Here is a 27,384-nt window from a genome sequence, read left to right as displayed (position 1 = left end):
GATAGATAGATAGATAGATAGATAGATAGATAGATAGATAGATAGATAGATAGATAGATAGATAGATAGATAGATAGATAGATAGATAGATAGATAGATAGATAGATATCTTTCAGATGGCCCAGCTTGCTTCCAGGCCGCTCCTCTCAGGATTTTGCACACTTTCTTTAAATTTGCTGTTCCCAATATTGGCATCCACCATTTTAATAAATAGCATTTTAATATGTTTTTTGAAGTTGTTTCCAAATGTTTCTATATACAAAAACGTATAACAATTTGTATTGTTTTTTCATTTACAGATTTTGACGGCTATGGCACATCTTTCAGAAATGAACGGCTCAATGGAGAACTGGTTTGAAGAGCTATATTGCTCAGCAACTTGACTCACTTACTGAGACAACACTATTCACTATCCGTAAGTTTTTATGCATCTGTTCTCTACTGTACAATACCTTTAGAAACCTGCCTACTTGTCCTCTGAGGGTCACAAACATATGTTGCTTAGCTGCGTTCCATACTGGATTTCTAATAAGATGGGCAATGCTCTTTCATTTAAAGCAGTGTCTTTTGGAAACAAAGTACTGACAATTGGAATTACAACAAATGAACTGCTATCCCTTGTCCTTTGCTAGAATGTCAGCTGGAATGATTCTCCACACCTTTATGTCCCATATGCATTCTAATCCACTCTTCGTCAAAATGATTTAAAAACAAAATGTTTTTTATCAATGTTTTTGTGTTTACAACCACATCAAACACATATAGTAGAGAAACATGAACAATTAATTAATAAAGCCCCCATCAAAACTACAAAAATCCGATCAGTAGAACTGGAGTTATACGTCTTAAAATTTTAGGATAAAAATGGCAGCAAAAGGAGCAAAGTGCCAACTGAGGCTATCTGGTCACACCGGACCGGGTGAGAAGTCAGAAGTTCAGGCTGACCGTGATGGAGCTGTGCGCTGCTCTGCACCAGATCAGGTGAAATTTTCAACTAAGCAGGGAGATGTACAGTCTGATGCCAGTCAAGGTTCCGGCACCTTGAGGACAGCACTTGGGGGTCACGACGCACTCCCGCAGAGTCCAGCAGAGGGAACCAGGTTAGGTCCAATTGAGTCTGGTCAGCTGGGAATCTGGAGAGACTTCTGGAACTTGTATCTTGTAGTTCACACAGGTTAACCAAATGACCCCTGGAGTCACTTCTGGGTCTTGGGTTCAAGGCAACCATGTCCAGTCTTCCTTCAGGCTTCAGACAGCAGGGCAGCCCTTCTTATAAGTCTTCATAGGTCCAGAAGTGTTCTGATTTCAGGTTCTGGCAATGCCATTTTTTATCCCCAATGCCAACCTGTGGGTGAGAACACCCCTTTGTCTAACTATAAGACTGGTTCATATCAGTTCTCCCCCTCACCCTGAGTTTGGGTCCAGTCTCTGTAGTGAAATAAAGGACAGGAATGCCAAGTGTGTGTTGCATTTTGCAGTGACAGGGTAGGCATCTCTGAAGTCAGGAAGGAGCTTATACAGCCCGCAGGCTTCCCTTTGTAGCTCAGGAAGGGGCTTGGTACACCCCCAGAACATCCTGCTCAGGAGAGGACCAACCTTTCCCACACCCAAGACCCTTTGTCTACTGTCTGGCAGAAATATACATCACACCATACAACAGCCATTAAAAGTAAGGTGACCCTGGACACTGCCAGAAAGACACATTTAAAATAGGCAGGAAAATGCAAAGTTTCTAAAAGTGGAATTTTCAAAATAGTAATTTTAAATTCACCATTAAACTTCACCATTAAAGAAGATTTTAAATTGCAATTAAAATGAGTGAAAGGAGTATTTATTATGCTGCATAAATACTTTAGAAATTGACTTTAAGTCGAGCCTGTCTGCTTTTGTGCCAAGCTACCAGAGTCTAAGCACAGGTTTATTTAGTGACTTCAGTGGTCTGTCCTAACAAGGACTGTAAGGAGTAGATCCAATCTGTACCATAGCGCACCAACAAGGATACATCATAAACAGACACACCCTAATGATCTCTGTATTAAACTGACAGGGTGTGCAAGAATGTTTAAAATAAAATGGCATAAAACACACATGTGAATAAACATGAGCATGTGATCTACTACACACAGCTCCCTCGAGGTTCCTTCAGTGAGACATCAGGAGTATGTAATAGAAAAAGAGGTGAATAATATTTCGAAGGCTGTAATTAACCCCTTCGCCGCGGCACGAATTCCGCCGCGGCGAAGGGGGGGTTTGGGGTCAGCGCGGCTTCGCCATGTTTGTGACGGAACCACTCCATCATGAGTCACGGGCGAGCTGTGCTCATGACGGAGTGGTTCCGTCACGACTCCGCCCACTTGCATTGTTCGCCCGCACAGGCGGGGAATCAGTGCCGCGTGGGCGGAGCGGCCGCCAACGGCCGCAGCATGACGGAACCACTCCGTCATGAGCACACAGCACCCGTGGCTCATGACGGAGTGGTTCCGTCATGAGCAGGGAAGGGGTTAACACAATGAAAATGTACAAAACATAGGTAAAGGCTAACTCTTGTGGGATACTTCAACACTTTGATCCCAAAGCAGAAAAATTTCCAGGATATATACAAGAAAAGAACAAACTTCACACCGCATGTACGACAAGTAAGGGCTACAGATTGCCTCTTGAACAACCCAAAACCACTTTCTGTGCAGGGTAATACAAAGAGGCATATGCGAGGATAATAAAGAAGCAGCTACCAAGCACTTAGAACAAAAAAACAAAAATGGAATATAAAGTCGGCATGCAGCATAATATGCAAGTGAATGGGGGACTGTTAAGACGATGTGTGTGTGAAATTCACGTAATTTGATGTCACAAAATTATGAAAAATGTCAGCAAAATCACAAGAAATGATGCCTAATTGCGCATGAGGCACATCAATTAAATGCATTTTGAATTAGGAAAAAGTGCAAAAACACAAAAGCACCCCGATCAACAGATGCTTGTGTTCTGTTGTTCCCGTGCATTCACATTCCATTTTTACCACTAACGGTACATAACTATGCAAAGTAGCATAATTTCATGAATTTTGCCTAACGAAGGTGACACAAAATTCCTAAAGATTTCCACATTACATATGCGTAATTTAAATTTCACCCTCTCAAAACTCCTGTTTGGTAGTTCCACTGTGGAATCAGTTCAACAGTTGCACAGCTAGAGAAAATCCCCATCCCCATGCAGTAGGCTGACTTTAACATCAACATTCATTGCTATCAGACCCGATCTCTGGCACAATACAACCAACTCATTTCTTCACCTTCCAAATGATAGCTAGGTTCACGACCAGCCACAATACTACTTGATACCTTGCTGACCTTTGTACACCGACTGCAATGGGTGGCATTGCATAATATATTTGATTTACTTCTCATTGCCCCGTCCTAGGATTCTGTTAGATGTCCATAGATTGCGACCCTTCTAGATCACACTCCTGCCTCCTAGTGTGTCCCTGTACTGGCCCTCAATGAAAGGTTGGTACTAAAGAAACATTTAATTGTAAAATCCTCTAAGAGGGACCTCTACCCTGTCAGATAGTTAGACTTATTGCAGCTGGTCACAACTACTTTCCATACTAAACAGCTAGGTCTTTCAACTCCAAGCTACAAACACAACCATGCTGCCTGTAAAGGAAATACAGACTTCCATCATCCCAAACTTGCGCACCCTACATAACTCTGGCCTTGCTGACCTCTTCTACATCCCCTAACTTTAAAGGAACTTTATTGAAAATGAGCTTGGATCGTGGATTGGTCAACAACCCAGTGTTCTGACTGGCTGTCCACAAGATCATTCTTAAAAACATCTTCAAAACTGCAGACGGGTAGCAGAGACCTACCTGAATTGAATTTTAAGTAAAGCGGTACTAAACTCATCTATAATTACATGTTTGATTGACTAATCTTGCATGTGTAGGATTAGCATGTCAGCGGTAAAAGCGGGCAGAACACAGTTAGATCCTGGTTACAAGCATTATGTAGGCATGCAGTTGCCTTTAGTGCTATAAGGACATAGCAATAGCCCAGGGTGTTTGTAAAACTCTAATTAAGTTCCACCGTGATTTTGTTGAACATACTTCCAGCCGCATCCATACCTTCATTGACAAATCAATGCTATTTGGCACAATCATATTCTATAATTTACATGCAGGGTAACAGGGTTCAGTAATTGAAACAGGATAATTATTTACCTAATTTTACATGCACTACATAATATCATTTATATAGAGTTCTTAGGTCTCAAATATTCCCACGTATCATGACTTGGATGAGGATCTCCTAAAATTATGGGAAGGGGAACTTACAGCTAACTCAAATAAACTAATGGAGATTCCTGTAGAAAATGCTGAACAAAAAGTGGCGAAATTACAGACGGAAATTATTGTCTTGGAAAAGGAGATTAAGGATTTGAACCTAAGAGAGGTGACATAGAAGAATTATGTCATCCTGAGGGATGTACTACAGAAACATCAGGATGACATAAAACAGAGAAAGGCAAGGAAACTCAGAAGAGACGAGATTGACTATAAAGAAGGGAGGATCTTTACCTTTGCCAGGAAATATGATCAATTGCTACAAGCTGATAAAGAGTCAAATAGACATGGTAGGCAGGGTACCATCTCTGTCTCATTGAGTTCCACTTCGCTGAGTGTGCCGCCAACAAGTGACAGCGTATGATACAGGTGCATCAGCCGGTAATAGGACAGAGAGCTCTTTTTTAAGGGAGGTCCAGGGGATAAAGAGGGGCAACTGGGACCAACCCACACATGGGGGCTTTACAAAAAAAACTGGAGAGGCAAGAGAGCAGGAAGTAGAAGAAGACAGAATGAAGTTGTGATTAGGGACAAAAGAAACTAATATGCACTGAGAACATGGGAGTGGAGGTGATTAATCTCTCTAATGAAACACTCACCCCTGACCTGAATATATTACTGGAGAACGGTTTGGGATTTTGTCAGAGTGAGTAGGGTGATATGTGCAAATTGAAAGTGGATCTGTTAAAATTTGTGAGGGGGTTAAAACTGAAAAAAAGCTTTAGTAATAATCCTGTGCACATTAAAACGAAAGTGAATATTCCATACACTATAGTGTCTGATGTATTAAGTATACAGGATGTACGTGATACCCAGTTATTCTTGTCCATCACAGATCTAGAACAGGCACCAAGCAACATGGTTATCTTATTGGAGGACTTAAACATCGACTCAGATTGCACAATAGCCAGCAGTTTAGAGAGCAAATCGAAATGGACTCTGGTCCTACCGGGTGGTAACACGAGAGATACCTTTCATAAACTGGTCTTAGGGGATCTGGAGAAATACAGAAAGAAATATCTCACCCACAAACTCAGATTCAAAGATAATTTGAACCAGGGGGAACGTGCAGCACTAAGACAACTGGTATCAGATGACCAAATCATGATCAGGGAAGCAGACAAGGTAAGAAACCTTGTCATTATGGATAAAAAGGACTATGATTTAGAGGCAGTGACACAACTGAATGACACTACCTGTTATGAGAAATTACAATCTAATCCCATGGGGTCACTCACCAATGCAATCAATAACTGTCTTAGGGAGTGGCATGAGTTGGGCCTTCTTGATGATGACAAATACATGTAGTTTAAGGTTTTTAGACCTATATTGCTGTGCCTCTACACACTGCTCAAGGTACACAAGCACCTTCCTTTCCCTCCAGGGAGACCCATAGTGTCCAGCATGGGGGGGCCCGACAGAGAGACTTGCCAAATACATAGACCTCTTCCTCCAACCACTGGTACACAACCTCCCCTCCTTCATCAGGGACACAAAACACATCTTAAGTCTCCTGGCTGATCTTCCATGGGAAGAGGGGATGATGCTGGCTACAATAGATGTAATTTCTGTATACACTAGCATCAAAACGCACTTGGGTCTGAGAGCAATGGAACGATACCTGAATAAGTGATCTGCCAGTCAGAGGCAGCACACGGATATGCTGATGACTATGGTTGAGCTGAAACTTAAGAACAACGTTTTCCTTTTTGAGGGCACATGATACAGACAAACTCAAAGGGTGGTACTGGGGTCCAAATTTCCCCCATCTTTTGCTAACCTGTTTATGGGCAGACTAGAAGAAGAATGGATTTGAGGCCTGAAAGGTGGCGATTGGAGTGATTCAATAATATACTGTGGGCACTACATAGATGATTGCCTATTTTCTGAATACGAACACCATGGACATTAAATTCACATACCAGTATAGTCATAATCACATCACTTTCTTGGATGTGGAACTGTAAGTGCTAGACAACAAACTACAGAGTAGACTACACCGTAAATCCACCCCATGTAATTCCATATTACATGCCATGAGTGCGCATCCCACTCATCAGATTCAGGCTACTCCATTTGGGGAATTTATAAGAGCACAGCGAAACTGCAGTGTGGATGTTGATTTCAACTCCTGTATTGAGAGTATGAAGACACGCTTTATGGCGAGGGGCTCTGATAGACAAACCATTGGTAAAGCTGCACATAGAATCTGAGAATACAGAGACAAGACATCCTGAACGAGAAAACATTAACCGAAGAACGGGAACAAACCATCAGATTTGTTACGGACTATAATGGTCTGACCACAACCCTAGTGAAGATTCTACACAAACATTGGGGCATACTTAGGGCAGACAAAGCACTAGAGGTATGCATAAGAGACAAACTAGGAGTAACATTCAGGAGAGGCAGGACACTGAAATCTATATTAAGTCCAAGCTTCCCACATAACAGGAACAAGACCAACTGGCTTACACAACACATATTGGGATTCCATAAATGTGGTTCGTGTCGGTTCTGCAGATGGGCATTAGACAAGAAGAAGGAATTCAGGGGACTTGACAAGAAGACCTACACCATCAGACACCCAATCAATTGCAATTCCAAATTTGTCGCCTACATCATCGAATGCAGATGCAAACGCATATATGTAGGGAGTACGATCAGAGCCCTGAAAGAAAGGATCGGGGAACACCTAAGATCCCTGAAACAACATGACGTCAGATATCCCTTGGCAATACACACCATGGAATATCAGTCACAAGGTCAACATAAACAGTTTGCCTTTTACGGGATTGACATACAAGAGCAAAACTCAAGGGGTGGCAACCGGGAAGTTAAATTGAGACGCATGGAGGCACTATGGATTATGCGTCTAAAGTCTTCTGAACAGGGTCTCAACACGGACCATGAGCTACAATACTTCCTAGGAGACTAGGACTGGACGTACTAAAGGAACCTAGGAATGATGCATGGGGTATGGACAGGGAATATGGAAGAGTATCTAGGATTTGAACGCCCAATATACTGGAAATACTATGACATATTGTTGCAACTCAATGTACTCCTCATAAATCGTTCTATTATGTATCAGAGTCGCCATCCATACCGTAGATACCTAGGAATGAAGTTTGGGAGAGATACAGGAAGCACTGTGTATTGCAAGTGAATCTGACAACTACTATGTGTTGAATTGCAATGACTTCGTTTGAATCCACTTGGATATAATATGCTCTGACTTATGGCTTCCACCCATTGCTCTCAGCGTTACGGCAATCTAATATGTATTAGAATTGATGTTTTGTATGGAACTGTCTTGATTAGCACTTCTCTATAAGGACAATGTGGGCTCTCAACATTAAGGAACTTATAAGGCTTTTGAATTACTATGTAGCATGTTAACTGCATTTGGTTGCTCCGATTTGCGCAAACATAGTAGCCCAACTTGAGGGCCTCCTGTTGTAACATGTTGAAATATGTATGCTGGATTGATTGTTTTTACATGCTCATTATGGTGGTCAATAGGGGTGACATTTTAATTCATACATGGGGAGCACATTACAAGGGTCACATTCAGTTTCATGGTGACATACAGGTCTAATTTGGCATGGGTTTCGCTATACAGCCATAATCACCATGGCATTGGAATTTGAGATTTATGTAGTGCGGAAAACAAGTGGACGATTTATTGGGAAACATAGAAGAAACAGGGTTCTCGGTCCGTGTTAACATGAAGCATGCGAATATGCTGGTTAGCATTCTAGTCGATTGAGGGACGAGTGAGACAAATACGAGTGCCCGGAACGTCACTTCCGCTTCCGAGACACACTCGAAGATACGACCACGGAAACATTTGTACGCCGGAGTGCACTCGCTCTAGGTAGGCTCTATCAGACATGTTAAACGGAGAGGAAGATAACAAGGGGCACGCATCATTTACCGCGGTCACTGAAATTGTGGTTGTATTGGATTGTTGTCTTACAGGAATGGACAGGGGTTTTTGGCATTTCATCTCCCTACTAAACCGGACCGAACTAGGTCTTATTACAAGCCTGATACTAGGTAAGGTAATAACAGTTGCAGGAGATTCATTGTAGTATATTGAGGAAGGGTAGGGCTAAACAAATACATGGTTTTTGGACCTTATTGAACAGGGCTTAACTACTCTGGAGCTACATGCTCATTTTTAAGTGGACAGCACAATGTTGACCAGCCGGTCGGAAGTAGAACCAGCAGAGAGGTAAGGGACTTATGATTTGTCATATGATTTCATAACGGAAAAGAGGAATATTTGAACCATTTGATGTGATCTAAGTACACATCGTAAGTTGTTTGATTAATTTAAGGGTAATGGTTGACTCTCCCTGTTAGGTGAGAGGAACTGAGAGATTGGCAAGCTGAACAAGTAGGGACATAGGACTGTTTATGGATCTAGGGGAACTTCTCTCCTTGGCATGTGGTTCAGGATGAGCTAGAATAGAGACATGATTTAAAACTGTACACTCACTGAGATTATTGGAGCGTTGGGCACGACACATTGGAGTTACGCTTAGGCACCACACAAGGAAGTATCACTTCAGATAGATATCCCTAGCACCACACAACCGAGTGATTGCAGGACTTGATCTGACACTCTTTCACACTATTATCTGCCACTTGGGTTTCCACAATGGGGGCGGTGTGCTGCCTCTACCTTTCTACACCATCCTTATGGTTCACTACACAATGGTGAAATGTTTCTTCACCATGTTTGCAATTCTTTTTGTATACTATTGACTTTGAAACCGTTATAATCATGTTCCTTTAGCCCTTAAGAAGTCACAGGGTATTCCCCTATCGACGAAACATGTGTTGGCTGGGCGAAAAGAATTAAAGACAAAGATCTGGAAATAATGCATTGTTCTCTAATTTGTATAACCTTTGAAATTCTATGTCACTCTTGATGCATGCGTGAGCCAAGGATTCTTGTAGGATTTAAGTAATGACCTTAGGGTCGAAGTTTGGAGGGTTTAGGGTGAATCCCCTCCCCTTGAGCACTGCAACTGATTATAACAATTTGTCACCAAACTAATACGGTAATATAGGAGTGACAGGGATTTCCTAGTTCCAATTCACCCCATCAGGACATTATCATTTATATAGTTGTTTTAGCCACATTGCAAAGTAGGGTTAGCGGTAGTTTTTGCACTGGAACTCCCACCTTCCATCTCATTTTTGTTAAATCCTGCTAACAGAAGTGGTGATCTTAAAAATTCATGTTTATGTCGGAAAAGTGCCGCTAACTGCAGTTAGCAGCAACTTGTAAATACGGTGATAAAAAAAAAGCAGCCGTAACGTCAAAAAATTGATGCTACAGCTGTGTTAAGTTCTTGTACATATGCCCCCAAGTTCTGAAAACAGGACAGTTGGTGTAAGGCAATCACTGCACACTTATCTGGATGTGAAATTTGGGTGGGAACAAGAACAGATGGCATCACAAAGGACAACAGTAAGGGCCTGCATTTTGATACTAAAATGCCGCAATGAAGTCAAAGTGACAGAAGCCTTTCATCCAGAGAGTTCTCTCAGACATTTACCTCTGTCAACAGTGGGTGAAGAAGTTGTTCCCTGATAGGTCATTGGGAGTGCCTTCTCATTTCTAAATGACTGATTCGCCAAGCAAATTTGGGGCTTCTTAGAGGGGAACCTGACTTCTGCCATCCTAAATAAAGCTTTTTCGGGAAGGTTGACAGTCAAGCAAGACAGGAAGTGCTGAAAAAGAGAGATTCATTTGGTGGGAAATTTGGGTCGAGGGAATTCTCCAAAGTGGCACAGTGCCAGTAGCGGCTCGTGGAGGGAGTGCCGCGGGCGGTGGGGCGGGGGAGGAGCAGGGTGGGGGCTAGTAAACTCTGACTCATGGCCGACCGGAGTAATGTTAGTAAATAAATAAATAAATTGAATTTCATTGCGCACGCTGAAACGCCAAATGAACCGGAGTTTACTACCCCCCGCCCGCCTCTCCCCGCGGCACTACCTTCACGAGCCGCTACTGCACAGTGCCACAAGATAATCAGAACATTCATGGACCTGGAAGAAAACCTCAGAAGAAGGAAGAATCCTGCCTGTGAAGAAGCCTGATGTGACTCCTGCTTTCATGTGAATTCAGGAAATAGAACTATTGTTCAGATGTCTGTCAGTGGGCCTCTATAACTGCCCCAGGGACACAAAGGGCTGAAGGTCTCCCTCTTGTGTGGAAAGTCATATGCTGATTTGGGAGTGAACTGCACTGAACCCTAGGAGAGCCATGGATGGAGATAGCCTTTCATCCCAGCAGACATTCCTAAGCACTTGAAAGTGGCAGGAAAGTACAGAATTGATTTTCGCAACCAAGTTTTTGCACTTAATCAATTTTCTGACCTCTGGAGGACTGGGACAAGGCCCTAAAAACTCACAGAGAAAGACTCTACTGCTGTGGTCCACTAGTAACCTTTTCCATCAGAGATGGAGGCTACCACAGGATTGTTGAAAGACATATCTGACCCATATGGAGCCCTCTTTGACTACAGCCTTTTGTCTTGCCCCACTGGAGAAATCTGAGAACCAGGGGATACTAAGGGCCTGATTAAGAGTTTGGGTGTCGGTTAATCGATCACAAATGTGAAAGGTGTCCTGTCTGCTTTCTTATAAGTGCATTATTTGCTATGACAAAGTGGAAGGGACATTTGTCATGTTTGCAATGGAGTACCCATCTGTCAAACTCTATATCAGATCCTACGTCCTGCAGGACTTGGGACTGGGGCAAGGTGACAACTACATCAAAGTAGTGAAGCACCATCAGTGGCTATGAAATCCAATGATTTTCCACTTGGAGTTTTTGGCACACAAACTGAATGCCTCAGCAGGAGCTTGAAAATAACATATTTGACTTTCAGAGACCCTCACTGGCTTCATCTTCCTGCATTTTTCCTCTAGAGAAATTGGGAACCAAAAACAGTACCAAAGCCCCATGGTAAAACATTTGACCATAGAGTCCTGCAGTGCTTGCTTGACCCATCTGCTCCATCACAGTCCTCATGGATCCTAGTTCATCACAAACAATGACTTTAATTCCTGCTCTGCTATTTTCTGGTCTTTTGTGCCTTAAACCGCAAAATAATCAGATCTGCTTTTCTCTTTATCTATTTTTAACCACTTTTGTTTCACTTTGTATGTTTATATTTCTCCTGAGATTTGTATATAAAATTGGTTGGGAATGTTGTTGTATTGTGTTATTTACTCTATTGGTGCTGAATATATCACACATTTCACCTGCTACTTTAGTTGTTTCTGCCAGGGGCTGAACAGAGCTTCTCAGGCAACTGTGTGCAAAATAACAAGATTGTGCTTTATTAAGTTGGTATGGTTCATCCTCTATAAAATGAATGATCTATTTTCTGACAAGTATGTTTGCTCTTCACAAATTTATAAGCATACTGGTGATTCAGATACTTCATACCCAGCTGAATCAAAGTAGTTTGATCAATGCCTAGACAGTTATCTAGATGGGAATACTCATATTTTTTATTCATAACAGTATAAACATCTCAATATCGTTGAGCAAGGGCCTTTGTTGTTTCATGTATTTTTAATGGACATGTTAATTTTGTGAGCTCCCCACTAATATTTGTTGGTTTATATTAGTGAAAATATTTATGTTATCCTAAAGCAATACCCATAATCTTTAATTGATTCTTATTTGCTGTTGTTATTTGCAGCTGTGAAAATTAATCCCAAAGCTGATCCATAGTCAGTTGGCTAAAAGTACGCTTTTGGCAAAACACATTTAAATTAATTTAAAGAGATTTGTTTTGCCTGTAGCTAGCTCATTCTGTTCACTTTGATATCTGTATTTTCTAAATGTGGTACATTCTAACTATAAAAAAACAAGGCACTCTCAAATCGAAAGGGAATCTTTTCAGTGATCATTTAGATACTTGCATTTAGAGGAACTTGTGGCTCCCTTATGATAAGTTATGCATGGGAAATCTGCAATATACATACATTTCCATTTAGCCAGACCAAATAACAATGGTGCCAGGACATCATTTTCAATGTTGTCCTTGATTAATACCTGTTCTCAAAATATAGAGAATAAGGTGCACAAAGTACATCTTTGTGTTCTGGGCACATGATACTAACCTTGTCACAGTGATTTTGGTGGGCAGTTATCTCCAGGTCAGAACTGGTGCTCCTGTTCACAAGGCATCCAAGCAAAGGGTGAACAACTGGGCCATATCTCCACTACAACATAGCCAGATCAGTGGCTAAAGTAAAGAAATTTCTAAGAAGGACCTATTCTCCCATTACCTCATTGTAAATTTATAAATTTGGAGGGCTATTTACTAAGATTCTGTGTGGGTGATCACATGGTGCTATGCGACACAAAGCATTGCATCGAAAAACTTGCTATTATAAAAGCCTGCAGGTGTAGTGTAAAATTGTGCAGCTTCACACACAGCCCCCACACCAAGGTGTGATGTCTGTCACAGAAGCATGATTTGTGGATAATTCAGGTTCTGGCAGAGTGGCAGCCATTCCACTGTTGTATAATATCACTCAGATAGATCAGCTCCTTTGGTTGGAGGGGGAGTGGAGGACAATAGTAAACACTCATTCACTGTGAGTACCTCCCGCCAAAGCCTTCACTCCAGCTGATATGTTCTTGATTATTACCATCTTGTTCAATACCTGTTCGGTTAAATGTCTGCTTTTCTGCTGCCCCCCCTCTTCTGTATCTTTGTCAAGCCATTCTCTGATCTGGTCACTCTCTACCTTTTTGGAGTAGCAGAGTCCAGATGATTTAAAAATATGTATCGAGGATGTTAACTGTTTGGTAGCCGTATACCTTCTTCATATCCATGTCTCCTAGGACCTCCTCCAAAGAGTTCAGGGTCCCACTCCCAGCACTAGATTCTTGCTAGAGCTTTTCTTTACCAGGCATTGTGGTTGCCTAGGCCCTCCCTTGGGCAGATCACTTATCTGTACCCTCCTTGCTTCAACTCCATTGTATTATTAGTAGACTCCCAAAACCACCCTTCTCAATAGGAAGAACGTTGGCAAAATCACCAGTAACTCCCATGATACACACTTCAGATCCAGCCTTCACAATACTTCAGACAAGTTTAATCACTAGCTCTCACCTTTGCTGGATACTGTAACACCTACCAAAACATTTGCCCTCTGCTACACGCTGATTTCTGGCAGCTGCTAAATGGACTTGCAAAATGGTGGACAGCTTTGGAGTTAGCATTCTATTATACTAAAAGTAAAAACCCATGGCACTAAAAAAGTTTCTTGCAGCTCTAAGAACATACATTATCTATACAGTATAATTAGCACCACCAATTCCACTAAGGAGGTATGAACATTGTGAAGTGTCTTTCAACTTTTTTTCCCACTCTACTTCTATTGTTTGCTCTCAACCCAGTGAACTAATCTTTCACACTGTTTCCAGCGCAAAATAGATAAAATAATTGTCCTGAGTTACCAGTCCATCGCTGGCGACTGCTGCAAGTATGACTTATTCAGAGCTATTTCCTTCAGATTTTTACTCACTTCCTTTGTACCTGAGTGCATATGATCTTGGATAGTGAAACTATCCTTCAATAGCTCATATTCCCTTCTGAACCATGCAATATGAGATTAGTTAAAGCACAGAGAATAGCAGATGCCCATTTGGACAGTTGTAAAATATCCCTACCTGAGGGCAAGGTCCTATCAAACTAGGAGGAAACTGTGGTGGTCCTTCTTCTCGAAAAACCTCCTACTGACACTGCAGTGCTTTACAACATCTGCCGTATTTCCCTTTTGCCATTTTCTTCTACAGTGACCAGCACCATGGAAATAGCCAGCTGAATCTCTATGTGTGTCTTTAATGTGGTACAACCGGGCTTCAGGTGTGGTTATGTTACTAAAGTCAACTTGTTTTGCCTCTTGATGATACGCCATTATTCACTAGATGAGAGAGGGTCTGATTCCCTTCTCTAACTGGATCCATGTGTTGCTTGCTATACTATTCCTCACTCCTTCTTAATTGATCACCTCTCTGAGAATGGAGTGAGGGAACACGCACTTTATTGGATTTGTTCAGTCCTGAATGATTGCTCTCCGACAACGTCTATCTGCCCTTTCAAATCCTCATTCTAAAAGCCTGAGTGCCCCAGGGTTCTGTGTTGAGCAACATCCCCTTCAGAGCAAAGCAACACTTTTCCAATACTTGAGTCTCAATTTCATCTAATATGTGGATGATGCACAATTTATCTGCATGTGTGAAGAGGTCCCATCTACTTAATGAAATAAATTGAACCATTTAAGTACAAATTTTACACTATAATTCTTTGACACTCAACTCAAACAAGAAAAATCTCATTAACATTGGCAGTGTGGCTACTGCCTGAACCAATGAGTGGTATCCTGACGACTACAGCCCCCTACCACCAGAGTGCTCGTGTATCTTTGGGATCATTTTTGACTCCGACTTCTCTTTCAAAAACCACATCAATAAAAGAAGCTTCCACTGGCAGCTTCTTTTTGAGGGTCCTAACGGAAGTCCATCCTCTTCTTCTGCCCTCTTTTCTTGAACCCACAGTCAAAGGTGCTATTTCCTCCTACTGTAACTGGTAGTACCAGAGCCCCTCAAAATATATTTTCTCTCAACTACAGATGATACAAAATTATGCATTCTCCGTAGTCATCAGTTTGAACATGTGCACGTTTCTTTCCATATGATGCCTCTGCCTTTGGTCTTCACACAATTTAGAACATTGTTCCTTTTTTCATCTGGCTTTGATTCTACACGTACCAATCCTCTGGCACTCTGTACTCTCCCTTCTCACACCTACTCACTATTCCTTGAGTGTGAAATACCAATAAGGATGGCTAAGCTTACTCAGTTCTGATGGACAAAGCTTTAAGTCCCTTTATTCCCTCTTTGAGAATTATGGAAACCCCAGTCAGGTTCTATAAACTTCTTAAAACATTGGTCCGCTTCCCTGAAAAAATCTTGTCCTAGCATCTTGTCTTCTGTTTGAGGCCATTTCTGAATGGCCCTGATGGGATAACTTAAAAGTACAGCATAAACCCCAATGCCTTTATAAAAATGTGGAATCTTAATAAATGTATTTACCTTGGCCGTAAATTTCATATAGTTGGACTCCTCATAGCCACTTTTTCCCTCACTGGAATGAATTTGTTTATTTTGTTTTGACCCTTATTGATGATATCTCTGAGAATCATCACGTCCCACAAATGAGATCCCTAATGTGAATCCATTGTTAGAGTGAGTGCCATGGACACTGATGCATGCAAGGGAAATGGGCAGCCGCGGCTGCTGCAGGTAAGAGTGGTGGGGCGCGGGCCAGGTGAGGGGGGATTTCGAGAGACGACCACGAGGGAAATTAAATAAATAATTTATTTTCCCTCGTGGTCGTCTCTCGAAATCCCCCCTCACCTGGCCTTCCGCCCCACCGCTCTTACCTGCAGCTGCTGCGGCTGGGAATGGGTCTCCCTCACCTCGGGTGGATACTAGAAGACTGCCTTAATTGTGCTTCAATGAGCCCTTTACACCCTTGGGCCCTACTGCCACTGCACCTGCTGCACCATTGATAGCTATGCCACTGATGTGAATGGCAGACAGCCAGCGCCTGAAAGGCTGGCGCAGCTCAACTATAATTTCCCAGTCACCTCATGTGCTTCATTTATCAATGTTTTCACTGACTGCAGTTTCCTCTTCATAACTTAAAATTGTCTCATACAAGCGTCCATTAATGGAATTCCAGGAGGTTATTTTTTTCTACATTGTATTAAAATATTGAGTAAGTACAAAGACGTTCCAACACCTGTTTCAATCAAGCATCATATAAATGTTCACTTTCATTAATTTTCTATTTTATTTTTGGAGTATGTTACTAACACTGCTGCTGCAAGATGGATTGTGCAAGCACCCTGTCACGTTCTTTATGACTGCCATCTCCCTTTTTGCTAGAAAGAGTAATGGCCTGATGGCCAGATCGATGTGTCATTATACCAGCTTAGCTACTCTTTCCTTGAACTCCCTTGAAGTTTTCTTTCAATTTAGCTCATAGCCACAGAAGGTTGTGAAATTTCAGTCGAAAGGTCCTTGCGGCATAAAAGTTCACATATTCTCAAATAACGCACAGAAACCAGATGGCATGATTACTCAGTACACACAGAGAAAGCTTCATTTATTTAATAAAAACAATGCCCTTTGCACTGATTATTGAAAGTAGCACTTACATACTGCTTCCAGATTAACAGATGTTGTTTAAAAATAGTTCTGTGGCACACAGCCCACTGCTTTTTTCCAGATTTGCTTCAGTTTATGCACAGGTAATTAGCTATGTTGAGGTACATAAATGGGAGTTGCTTCACATCTCTCTGTGAATAATAGATGCCCTGCAATTTGCTCTTGCCACTGGCCCGCCCTGGACATTAAGGGGCATATTTATCAAAAAATCATGCAGTGCAGCAAGTCACCTTGCTGTACTGTTTGATAGGGAAACGGCAGGAATGCACCTTATCTAACATCATGTGGCACATTCCTGTCTTTTCCCTGCGCTGGCACACATGGCCATATGCAAATCAGTCTGACCCTGTGCCTCATGGGAACAGTCCAGCCCGAACTGCCAAGCCATGTCTTCCCTGGACTGGAAACAAGCTTCCTAGGACCGGTTTCTGGCATTTCTGCCGTCTTCAGCCAGGCTTGCTTGAATCCAGTGGCAAAGTGAGCAAGGGACTCACGTCTGAGCATACCCTGCCAACTTATGGCGAACAAAGCAAAACCAAAGGAAATGATGGGCGGAGTGTTGAACATTGCAAGCACTCACCCCCAGTCAACTGATCTGGGCTTAATCCATCACCGTTCTTTGGCCCACTCTACCACCCCAGTTTAGACATGGCCATATGCAAATCAGTCTGACCCTGTGCCTCATGGGAACAGTCCAGCCCGAACTGCCAAGCCATGTCTTCCCTTGACCGGAAACAAGCTTCCTAGGACCGGTTTCTGGCATTTCAGCCGTCTTCAGCCAGGCTTGCTTGAATCCAGTGGCAAAGTGAGCAAGGGACTCACGTCTGAGCATACCTTGCCAACTTATGGCGAACAAAGCAAAACCAAAGGAAATGAAGCACTCACCCCCAGTCAACTGATCTGGGTTTAATCCATCACCGTTCTTTAGCCCACTCTGCCACCCCAGTTCAGACATGGCCATATGCAAATCAGTCTGACCCTGTGCCTCATGGGAACAGTCCAGCCGGAACTGCCAAGCCATGTCTTCCCTGGACCGGAAACAAGCTTCCTAGGACCGGTTTCTGGCATTTCAGCCGTCTTCAGCCAGGCTTGCTTGAATCCAGTGGCAAAGTGAGCAAGGGACTCACGTCTGAGCATACCCTGCCAACTTATGGCGAACAAAGCAAAACCAAAGGAAATGATGGGCGGAGTGTTGAACATTGCAAGCACTCACACCCAGTCAACAGATCTGGGTTTGATCCATCACCGTTCTTTAGCCCACTCTGCCACCCCAGTTCAGACATGGCCATATGCAAATCAGTCTGACCCTGTGCCTCATGGGAACAGTCCAGCCCGAACTGCCAAGCCATGTCTTCCCTGGACCGGAAACAAGTTTCCTAGGACCGGTTTCTGGCATTTCAGCCGTCTTCAGCCAGGCTTGCTGGAATCCAGTGGCAAAGTGATCAAGGGACTCACGTCTGAGCATACCCTGCCAACTTATGGCAAACAAAGCAAAACCAAAGGAAATGATGGACGGAGTGTTGAACATTGCAAGCACTCACCCCCAGTCAACTGATCTGGGTTTAATCCATCACCGTTCTTTAGCTCACTCTGCCACCCCAGTTCAGACATGGCCATATGCAAATCAGTCTGACCCTGTGCCTCATGGGAACAGTCCAGCCCGAACTGCCAAGCCATGTCTTCCCTGGACCGGAAACAAGCTTCCTAGGACCGGTTTCAGGCATTTCAGCCGTCTTCAGCCAGGCTTGCTTGAATCCAGTGGCAAAGTGAGCAAGGGACTCACGTCTGAGCATACCTTGCCAACTTATGGCGAACAAAGCAAAACCAAAGGAAATGAAGCACTCACCCCCAGTCAACTGATCTGGGTTTAATCCATCACCGTTCTTTAGCCCACTCTGCCACCCCAGTTCAGACATGGCCATTTGCAAATCAGTCTGACCCTATGCCTCATGGGAACAGTCCAGCCCGAACTGCCAAGCCATGTCTTCCCTGGACCGGAAAGAAGCTTCCTAGGACCAGTTTCTGGCATTTCAGCCGTCTTCAGCCAGGCTTGCTTGAATCCAGTGGCAAAGTGAGCAAGGGACTCACGTATGAGCATACCCTGCCAACTTATGGCGAACAAAGCAACACCAAAGGAAATGAAGCACTCACCCCCAGTCAACTGATCTGGGTTTAATCCATCACCGTTCTTTAGCCCACTCTGCCACCCCAGTTCAGACATGGCCATATGCATATTCGCAATAATTTTGCAAGAAAAAAATAACTACAGGGTTGTATTTTCAAAGAGATATATAGGTGTTCAAGCTATGAAAATGCAGTATACATTTTGTAAAGTAGGTGTGATACCCATGAAATGTAGTTTATTTATATTTAATTTACAGACTGGGAGGGAAGGAAGTGCTAGGTGTGTATAGTTTGTGTCTATGGCAACTGTCGTAATTTTACATAGAGTTGTGATTATTGTCAGTGATTCTACATGCTATCCGTGTTTATACGTAGTAGCCTGATTTTAGAGGGGCACTCTGCCAATGGAGATAGTGGGCTTGCCATGGTTATGTATGTAATGTATTTAGGCTATATGAATATAATTTCAGCTTATACATGCCAGTGGGAGTCAACTGGTAGTGTAACATGTTGCACTGTCCTTGCATCTGTACTGTATATGGAGCACAAGGGGCATCATACCAGTGATAACTGCGGCACGTTGCGTGGGCCAGTAGCGTTGCACCCTGGCCATGGAGTTATTTGGTCAGGCTGTGCCAGGGGATATTATCGTTCAGTCCATGTGACTGGGTTGATAGATGGTAGATCCAGCGTTGTTCTTTGTTGAGTAGAAACGTATCGTTGTTAGTGTTGTTGCATTCAAAGCGTTCTACTACCATCCACGACATGTCGTTGGGAGTGTGTCCTAGTTGTAGGTAATGGTCTGTCAGCTTACTGATGTTCTTTTTGCACCGAATAGTGCTGCGATGTTCCACAATTCTGGTTCTCACTTTGTGTGTCGTCATGCCAATGTAGCAAAGTCCACAAGGACATTCAATCAGGTAACCTACATTGGCTGAGTTGCAATTTTTTTGTGCTTCAATTGTCTCCTATTAAACAACCCTTGTGGGTAGTGGGACCCCAGGACAGTTTTTATTCACACTCACACAACATCACTGCACACTCAATTACCAAAATACCCTCTCTGCTGTAAACAGGCGTTGTAGCACACCCGTGGTACGCTCAGTGCCACCGGGTGGGGCCCGATGAGGAAGCATGCCACCAACTAGGTTGGTGGGTGAGGGCTTTCATAAGAGATAGTATTTCTTCTTTACAAAAACACACTCTTTGAAGCTTCTTCCACACTGGCTTGTTCCTTTTGATTATATAAACACCCACGCACCACCCATGGAACTCTGGGGCACAGTAACGCAACGCCGCGATTTGCGCTGCTTTGCATTACTCTAGATTTATCAAGCCACACAAGGCCATGCAGGGTGACACTGCATGGCTTGAAAAATCTTACTTAGTATTTGCATCACCCTTACGTCCCATTGTGTGGTGCAAGGGTAACTCAAGTACTTGATAAATATGCCCCTCAATTTGTTCTATGCTGTGTGGGCATTCCAATTTACACACGTGCATATCATTTCACACACACTCAAATTCTTTTTGTGAATTCTTTCACCCAAAATGTACTTTTTACTTGAGATGTGCTAATGCAGAACTGTTAAAGGGGCTTGTGAGTTGGGGTTGGAGTGCCTGTTCCAGAAGAGTTGTGAGACCTATTGTGTCCCTTCAATCTACAGGATTGTGTTCCATTATTCAGACGTCATTCCAAAGTAACAGCTCTTACTTACATGACCTTTTCCCGGAATGCTGAAGCAGACATGCATGGGCAGATTTTATAAGTTTGGCGCAATACAATTCACCAACCCATGTTGCTGCACTGCATAGCGTCAAAGAGGGCGAGAAAAACATGCTACTATACGGCACTGCATTTCTCTCCCCCAGCACTAGCTCACTTTAGGTAGCCATGCACTAATGCACACACACACTTGTACAATAGAGCTTAGGTGTATGTGTTGTATAAATGATAGGTTTCGTAGTGGAAGTAGACCTTCTCAGTACACAAATTATACTTTGATACTTCCCCCCGCTTTGTATGTGTGCTGTACAGTTAGGCTTGAAAAATGTGGAGATGTTTAAAAGTTGCTCCACTGTTATGTCTGCACCAATGAGGTGTAATTATTTTACACAAGTCCCTCTCTCTCTAGGCAGTGATTTACTTTAAACCCATGTGTGGTTGCATGGGAAGACCCATCTGCCACACATGGAACGCCTGATTAACACAAAGTAATGCAAAGAAGTGCCTAACGCTGCTTTTGATTACTTTAAGCAACTTTCCAACACAAGGCATGTTTTGTGTTGGAAAGTAAATTCCTTCCACCATACAGTGTACGTAAATCTGAGCAGAACTGCTAAATCTGTGAGAAGTCTATTTGTTGCTCACACCATTGCATAATTATAGGTTCAGTGGCCTCCAGAGGTGAGCCATATATGGAGTGCTGGTGTAATTCTGGTTGATACTATCAACTACCCCTTCAAAATATCCTTGAATAAAATCTGCCTCAGCCGAGTGGCACTGTTTCAAAGCCTTTCAGTCCCTTGAATAGCAGTTGGATACTAACATCCAACCTGGAGATGTTCCCGAGCCACTGTAGATGAAATCAAATACTGTCTACTGTATGCCAGACAATGAACTGATAAAAGTCATTTTTATGTACCTTGCAAAATGTAATACAATTAAATGTTAATGTCTGATATTACAAAAAAAATTGTTAGAAGAACAAATAAAAACCATAACCATAAAATACATGAAAACAAATTGGTCTTTGGAGAATATCTCGATGAAATGCCAGTCAATGTATTGGTGCACCAATATCTAGTTCATTTCCGGAGGGAATGATCTATTTTGAGTGCAAGCGTGAATTGTTTTGTCCTTCTTGGATTTAATTTGATCGTGATTCGTGAGTCATTCTCAGAAACGTAATTTCATTGCAGAGGGCTGGAACAGAAAGCTTTTCAGATGCTTTTTAATTTGTAAACTTCCTGTCTGTTTCATATGTCGCATTAGTGTCAGACATGCTGTTTGGAAAGTCCCAGTAAATACCAATATAGTCCTATTCATGTATTATAATACAGTTGGCGTATATAATAAAGCTAAAGCGTGTGATATTTTGTGTCATACAATTCATAAAGCTATTTGGTCTAATAATTGGATGTGATATTCCATTTAAAACCAGTGCGTCTTTTTCATGTCAGTGATTTAGATACACTTACTCCAAAGAGTTCCTACAGTAGGATTGCTCAGTCAAAACCCTGTTAGGTGCTGGCTGTAGAGTTGGTGATTCAGTGACCTAATGTGTCAAGTCAAAGAACTAGTGTTGAACAAGTTTGCGATAGTGTGGATTCCAGACTTATCTAGTAGGCCTACACAAATCAGGCTTACCTCTTTTTTCCTGCCAATCCAGTAAAAAAGCTGCTAACCTATCAGATAAAGAAGCATCCCATTGGTTGGCAAAAAATGCTTCCCAGCTTCCGCCATCCACCTGCGCTGTATGGAAATGAAATCCCTTGTCTGCGTCTCATGGTCTGACCCACTTTCCTAATAATTGCATACGATTTTGTCTTATATATTCCTCAATATACACTCTTCCTTCACTTTCCAAATACGTATGTGCTGTATAAATACTGATAAATACAGATAATCCATGAATTTTTCATAATATATCTTTGAAACTATTGAAAATAAATTCTGGAAATATAATTTTAGCTGCTGCACGGTATGATTATGACACATTGATGTTAGGGGTCAGTCTACATGATGTCATGTAAACTCCTTCACGCAGGAATCATTTTCTCACATGCCCACAGTGCATTCTCCAGCAGGAATCTATTATTGGTTGTCAGGCAAATAATGTCAATTGATCCTAGCTACCGAAACCCAATACATAGAACTTCCAGGTTGTAATTCATGACCAACAAGGTAGAGTTTTTCTGTTTTCTCAAGGGGCTTCTTTCTTCTCTGCTGACCATCAAACAATAACGGAGCCTTCACAAATATCCTTATGGGTGCCTTATAAGACATAGGCATCAATCATACCAGTTTCTGCATCCCTGGCAACTTGAACATCTGATTGGACAAACCAATATTGCCCTAACCAAATGATATCATAATTCGTTGGTAAACTCCCTACCTACACCAACTTAAGACGGGACCTACTCACAAATCAGGGTTCACTTTGGACATCAACCGAGTCTTTACCTCATCTCTTTTACCTGTGACTCCCATAAAGACCTAAAAATGACCGTGTTCCACATATCAATTCTGACTTTGTAGCAAACGTAATATAGAGGAATTTGTAGCTCAATAGGCAGTGACTTTAAATGCCAAGGCAATAACAACCGTAGAACAACTACACGATTGGATGAACAAAGCATATAATCCCAATGGAAGACTCACCAGAACCAAAACGGAAAAAGAAGGGAACATGGATGAATGACAAAATAAAGCAGACAAAAAGCCACCTGTATGCCCTCAAACATCAACAGTATAAACCCAAAAGCCCAATGGAAGACATGAAGCTCAAAAGGTTCAATAGGATTTGTAAATCCACCATCAAAAAACACAAAGATTCACTGAAATCTTAAGCTGGGCTATAAATGCCAAGTGCCTCCTAAGGAACTTTACAAAACATAATTCCGAAATGCAGATTGTATCTCAGTGTCAGCACCTCAAACACAACAGTTCTGTGACATAATGGCAGATCACATTTTCATCACAAGTAAACTGCAGGGACATCTCCAGTGGACCACAAAACGTCATATGAAAGGCCGGTCATTACAAAGAACAACCTAGTCCCAATAGAGCGAAGTAACTATATGCTAATCTCCATTTTGTCTCTTCATTGGAAAACTAATTGATGAAAGAGCATTAACAGAGACCCAACTTCCACAAATAAGACATGTTACTCTCTAACAAACAAACGGGACTCTGCCCTAGGAGAGAAACTATATTAGTCCTAATCTCTACATGGGATGATCTAAAAATTCCATAGTTATAATTGAGGTGGATGCAGTAATACTGCTCGACATATCGGCCACCTTTAACACCGTACACTATGAAACCTTTATATTCAGGCTAGAAAAAATGGGCATCAAACTAATCATCCTAGATTGAATGTCATCCTGCCTGAGGAGCAGATTAACCACTGTTGCAGAAACTCTTTCTTAACACCTTACAACAAAAAGGCAGGATTCCCTAAGGCTCAGATATCTCCCCTCTCCTCTTCAATGTATACCTTGCACCCCTCCTGGAACTCATCTAATCCTTCAATTTTACTATGCTGATGGCACCCGGATTATCCTAAAACTGGATATAACCTACTGTCATTGAGGTTTCAAATACTATTGACTGACTCCTAGACTGGAATTTAATAATTGCTTAAAACTCAGCTCACCACAGACTGCGGAGGTTGGAAAACAAATGATCCATTAATCTTTCACCAAAAAAGTGGGAATCCCCCTAGAGAGAGATTAGAAAAGTAAAAGTTATCATGTCCTCAGCACTAAAGTTAAAGAAGAAACTAAATCTGCATCCTATGCTATACACACGTTATGACACATTTTACCACATCTGAGCTCTCCACAGGAAATCCAAGCAACTACCTGCCTTGCTATCCAAGCGGAACACTGACGGATGAATGGCAAGTGTAATGAGGGAATGACAGTGCGCAATATGAGGAGGCCGGATCCCCCCCCAAACCGTTTTTCACCTTCCTCTCCTGATTTCTTCTCTCTTTGTTCTATGTTCTCTGTGCGCCGGAGCCCGAAGATTTCAATGCAGGATGCAAAGGTGAAGGCAAATGTATATTCAATTTGACAGCTGTTGAGTATGGGATGCGCTAACACTCTGTATTTCTCTGCCACTGTAAAATATGGAATTGGTACGGCCGCCTGCATGTATACACAGATGTTTTTCAATAAGATTTGTTTATTTATTTCTTTTATGTAAAACTACCTCCCTCGCCATATCATGACCAGGTTATGCTAACGGCCTGTATCATGGAATCGCACACTCTGCTGCTAGACACCTTCAAAATGTTAGAATCCAGAAGCAAGACAACTTGTCCATGTAACCCAAAGAACTCACATGACTACAGCTTTAGAGATCATTAATTTGCTCCCTGCAACATGAAGATCTACCTTCAAGCATTACATCATTACACACAAGGTAATAAGCAAAAATGATCCTGTTTTCATGCATAGAAAGCTTAAGAAGTGCCAGGTGAAATGTACACTACATCAAAGATTATCACCGGGTCTGGACTGGAAACCAAAACCTGCCCTGGCAAAGTGCTTGACTGGCCCCCCTGGGGGATTGGGGTGCGGCTGAGCTGTTTGCCAGGGCCGAATTTGTTACAGGGGCCGATATTGCAGCTATGCTGCAAAAACGGCCCAGTAACAAAAACGGCCCCCCAGGGGCCCAAAATCAGCCCCAACCCTGGCGGCCCACCGGGGAACTGCCCGGTGCCCGCTAGGGCCAGTCCGGCCCTGATTATCACTTCGACTGATCATAATACATTGCAAGAGGAAGACCGCTTTCTCTTTTCAAGCTGTCAAAATATGCAACTCGCTTCTGGGAAGGATATAAGCTACAAATAACCAGCTGGAATTTAGGCCAATAATGAAGACCTGGATTTTTATGACCGGAATGTAATAACATAGACCAGAACTACCCTACTACCTCAGCAGTTAACAATGAACAATAGGATTTGAATCCCCATAAGTAAAAAAACACTCAGACTCAGAACGAGACCCAAATATATCCTATTACCATCCGATGCAAAGCACAAAGAGGCTATCTGTTCTAGCACAATACCAGTGCTAGTCACAGCAGCAGAACCGATTCATCACAAAGCCAAATAATAGGAACTAGCAGTAGAAAACAAATCAGTTCCATCTCAGGAGGCAACACGTTATATTGTCCATCCAACAAAAATCTTCAGCCAACTATGTAATTGAAATCTCTACAATATTAAGTGAAGCCCTGTATGGCCCTGCATGTCTAATGCAGAGGAAATTTATAGAATGATTAAGCACATACTACAAACTAACTAACTGTATGAATTTTCCTCCTACTTAATAATCTTGTTATATCTACCTCTCCAACCTTCAGCCTGCCAAACCTAGTTAAACAAGCATCATAATTTGTGGCAAATGTCATGACAAATAGTCTACACACAGCCTGGAAAATTAGTTTGGGAATTGTAATGTGTTGTGGTTTTTCACCTAAAAGCTGTGGTACTGCTTGAACCTAATGCACAGTTTTCTGAAGATTGCCCGCTACTGGTGCCATAATTGTTTGCAGACTTTGTGTTGTGCCATTCTTGCATAGGTGCATTTTCCTGCCTACACTTCAGAGCCTAATTAAATAGCAGTTCAGTTGTAGGTGGCGAAATGCTTGTGGGCAGCGTAGAAAGGGGCGCAAGGGTACAGGGCACCCCCATAAAACAAAATAAAAGAAAACAACAATCTCTGCAGGGTAAATACCGGCTTCAAAAGTAAATCATGTTTGCCCCATGGTGAAATATCCGCAAATCTGCCATAACTACCAGGGGATGAGCAGATATTTTCGCAAAATTGAGTCTTTTGTTTGCGCTTATCCTGGAACCCTTAGCCCACTGGATCAGACGGGATGTTTCAATACGGGGGCTCAAATGGAGCGAGGACATAGAAGACAGAATATCACTATATTCCGATGACATCCTTATATATTTGGCATCCCCCCGATCTTCCCTTAATAGTTTATTTAATATCATAACTAATTTCGGCAAATACGCGGGCTACTCTATTAATTGGTCAAAGTCTGTATTATATGTGCTCCATGGTCCCCCACCTCATCTTCCTTGTGGAAATTCAATTCAATGCACAACGACAGGTTTTAAATACTTAGACATCTTTATCACATCCGACCCCAAACTATTCTATGAACACAATCTCATAGGCCCCCTAAAGTGGCAACAGGAGGACTTGCAACACTGGCGGTCGCTGCCCCTGTCCCTTCTTGGCAGGGTGGCCCTATTTAAAATGCTTGCCTTTCCCCGATTCTTATATGTACTTCAAAACTGCCCATTTCCCGTAGCAGACAGTTATTTCACCACCATAGAAGGGGAGCTCCGTACCTTATTATGGGACGGGAAGGCCCCACGCATCACTCTTCAGAAACTCACCAAGGGATGGTATGACGGCGGAATAGCTCTTCCGGATCTCCTCCTTTACTACTGGGCCTCCTAACTAGTACCCGTCAACCACTGGCTCCCCGGACCCCCAACGAACCCAGCCTTTCATCTAGAGAAATACCAGACAGGCCGAGAAGGGTATACGGCAACACTCTATGGCAAAGTCCGAAATAGTCGACACGTAGGTTCCATGTCGCATACGGTAGTAATTTGGAACAAGGCCAACAAACGCTTCGGTTGGGCGGACACATTCACCAAAGCTACACCGTTGTGGTCCTCGCAGCGGCTGGGGTCGCTCTGCTTCCATAAGGTATTTGATAGATGGGATACTATCGGAATCACTAATTTTGGGGACCTAGTTGCCAAAGGGAAAATCCTCACAGTCAAAGAACTGCAAACCAAATACTCACTCGCTCAAGGAGAGGTCTTCCGATACTTACAAATCTGACACACAATTATCACTAATATCC

The 27,384-nt window shown here is 42.5% G+C and overlaps 1 protein-coding gene across 2 annotated transcripts in view; it reads left to right on the top strand.

The window, feature by feature from the left end:
• Positions 1-27,384, top strand: part of CHRM3 (cholinergic receptor muscarinic 3) — a 2,422,098-nt gene that overhangs the window by 785,315 nt on the left and 1,609,399 nt on the right. For both annotated transcript variants that reach the window (XM_085612342.1, XM_085612343.1), the window contains exon 3: positions 300-415. The gene's annotated coding sequence lies outside the window, so the exon portion shown is untranslated. The remainder of the gene's footprint in view (positions 1-299; positions 416-27,384) is intronic.

Source organism: Triturus cristatus, chromosome 6 (assembly GCF_964204655.1).
Source record: "Triturus cristatus chromosome 6, aTriCri1.1, whole genome shotgun sequence".
NCBI lineage: Eukaryota > Metazoa > Chordata > Amphibia > Caudata > Salamandridae > Triturus > Triturus cristatus.
This window is presented reverse-complemented; position numbering and strand designations above follow the sequence as displayed.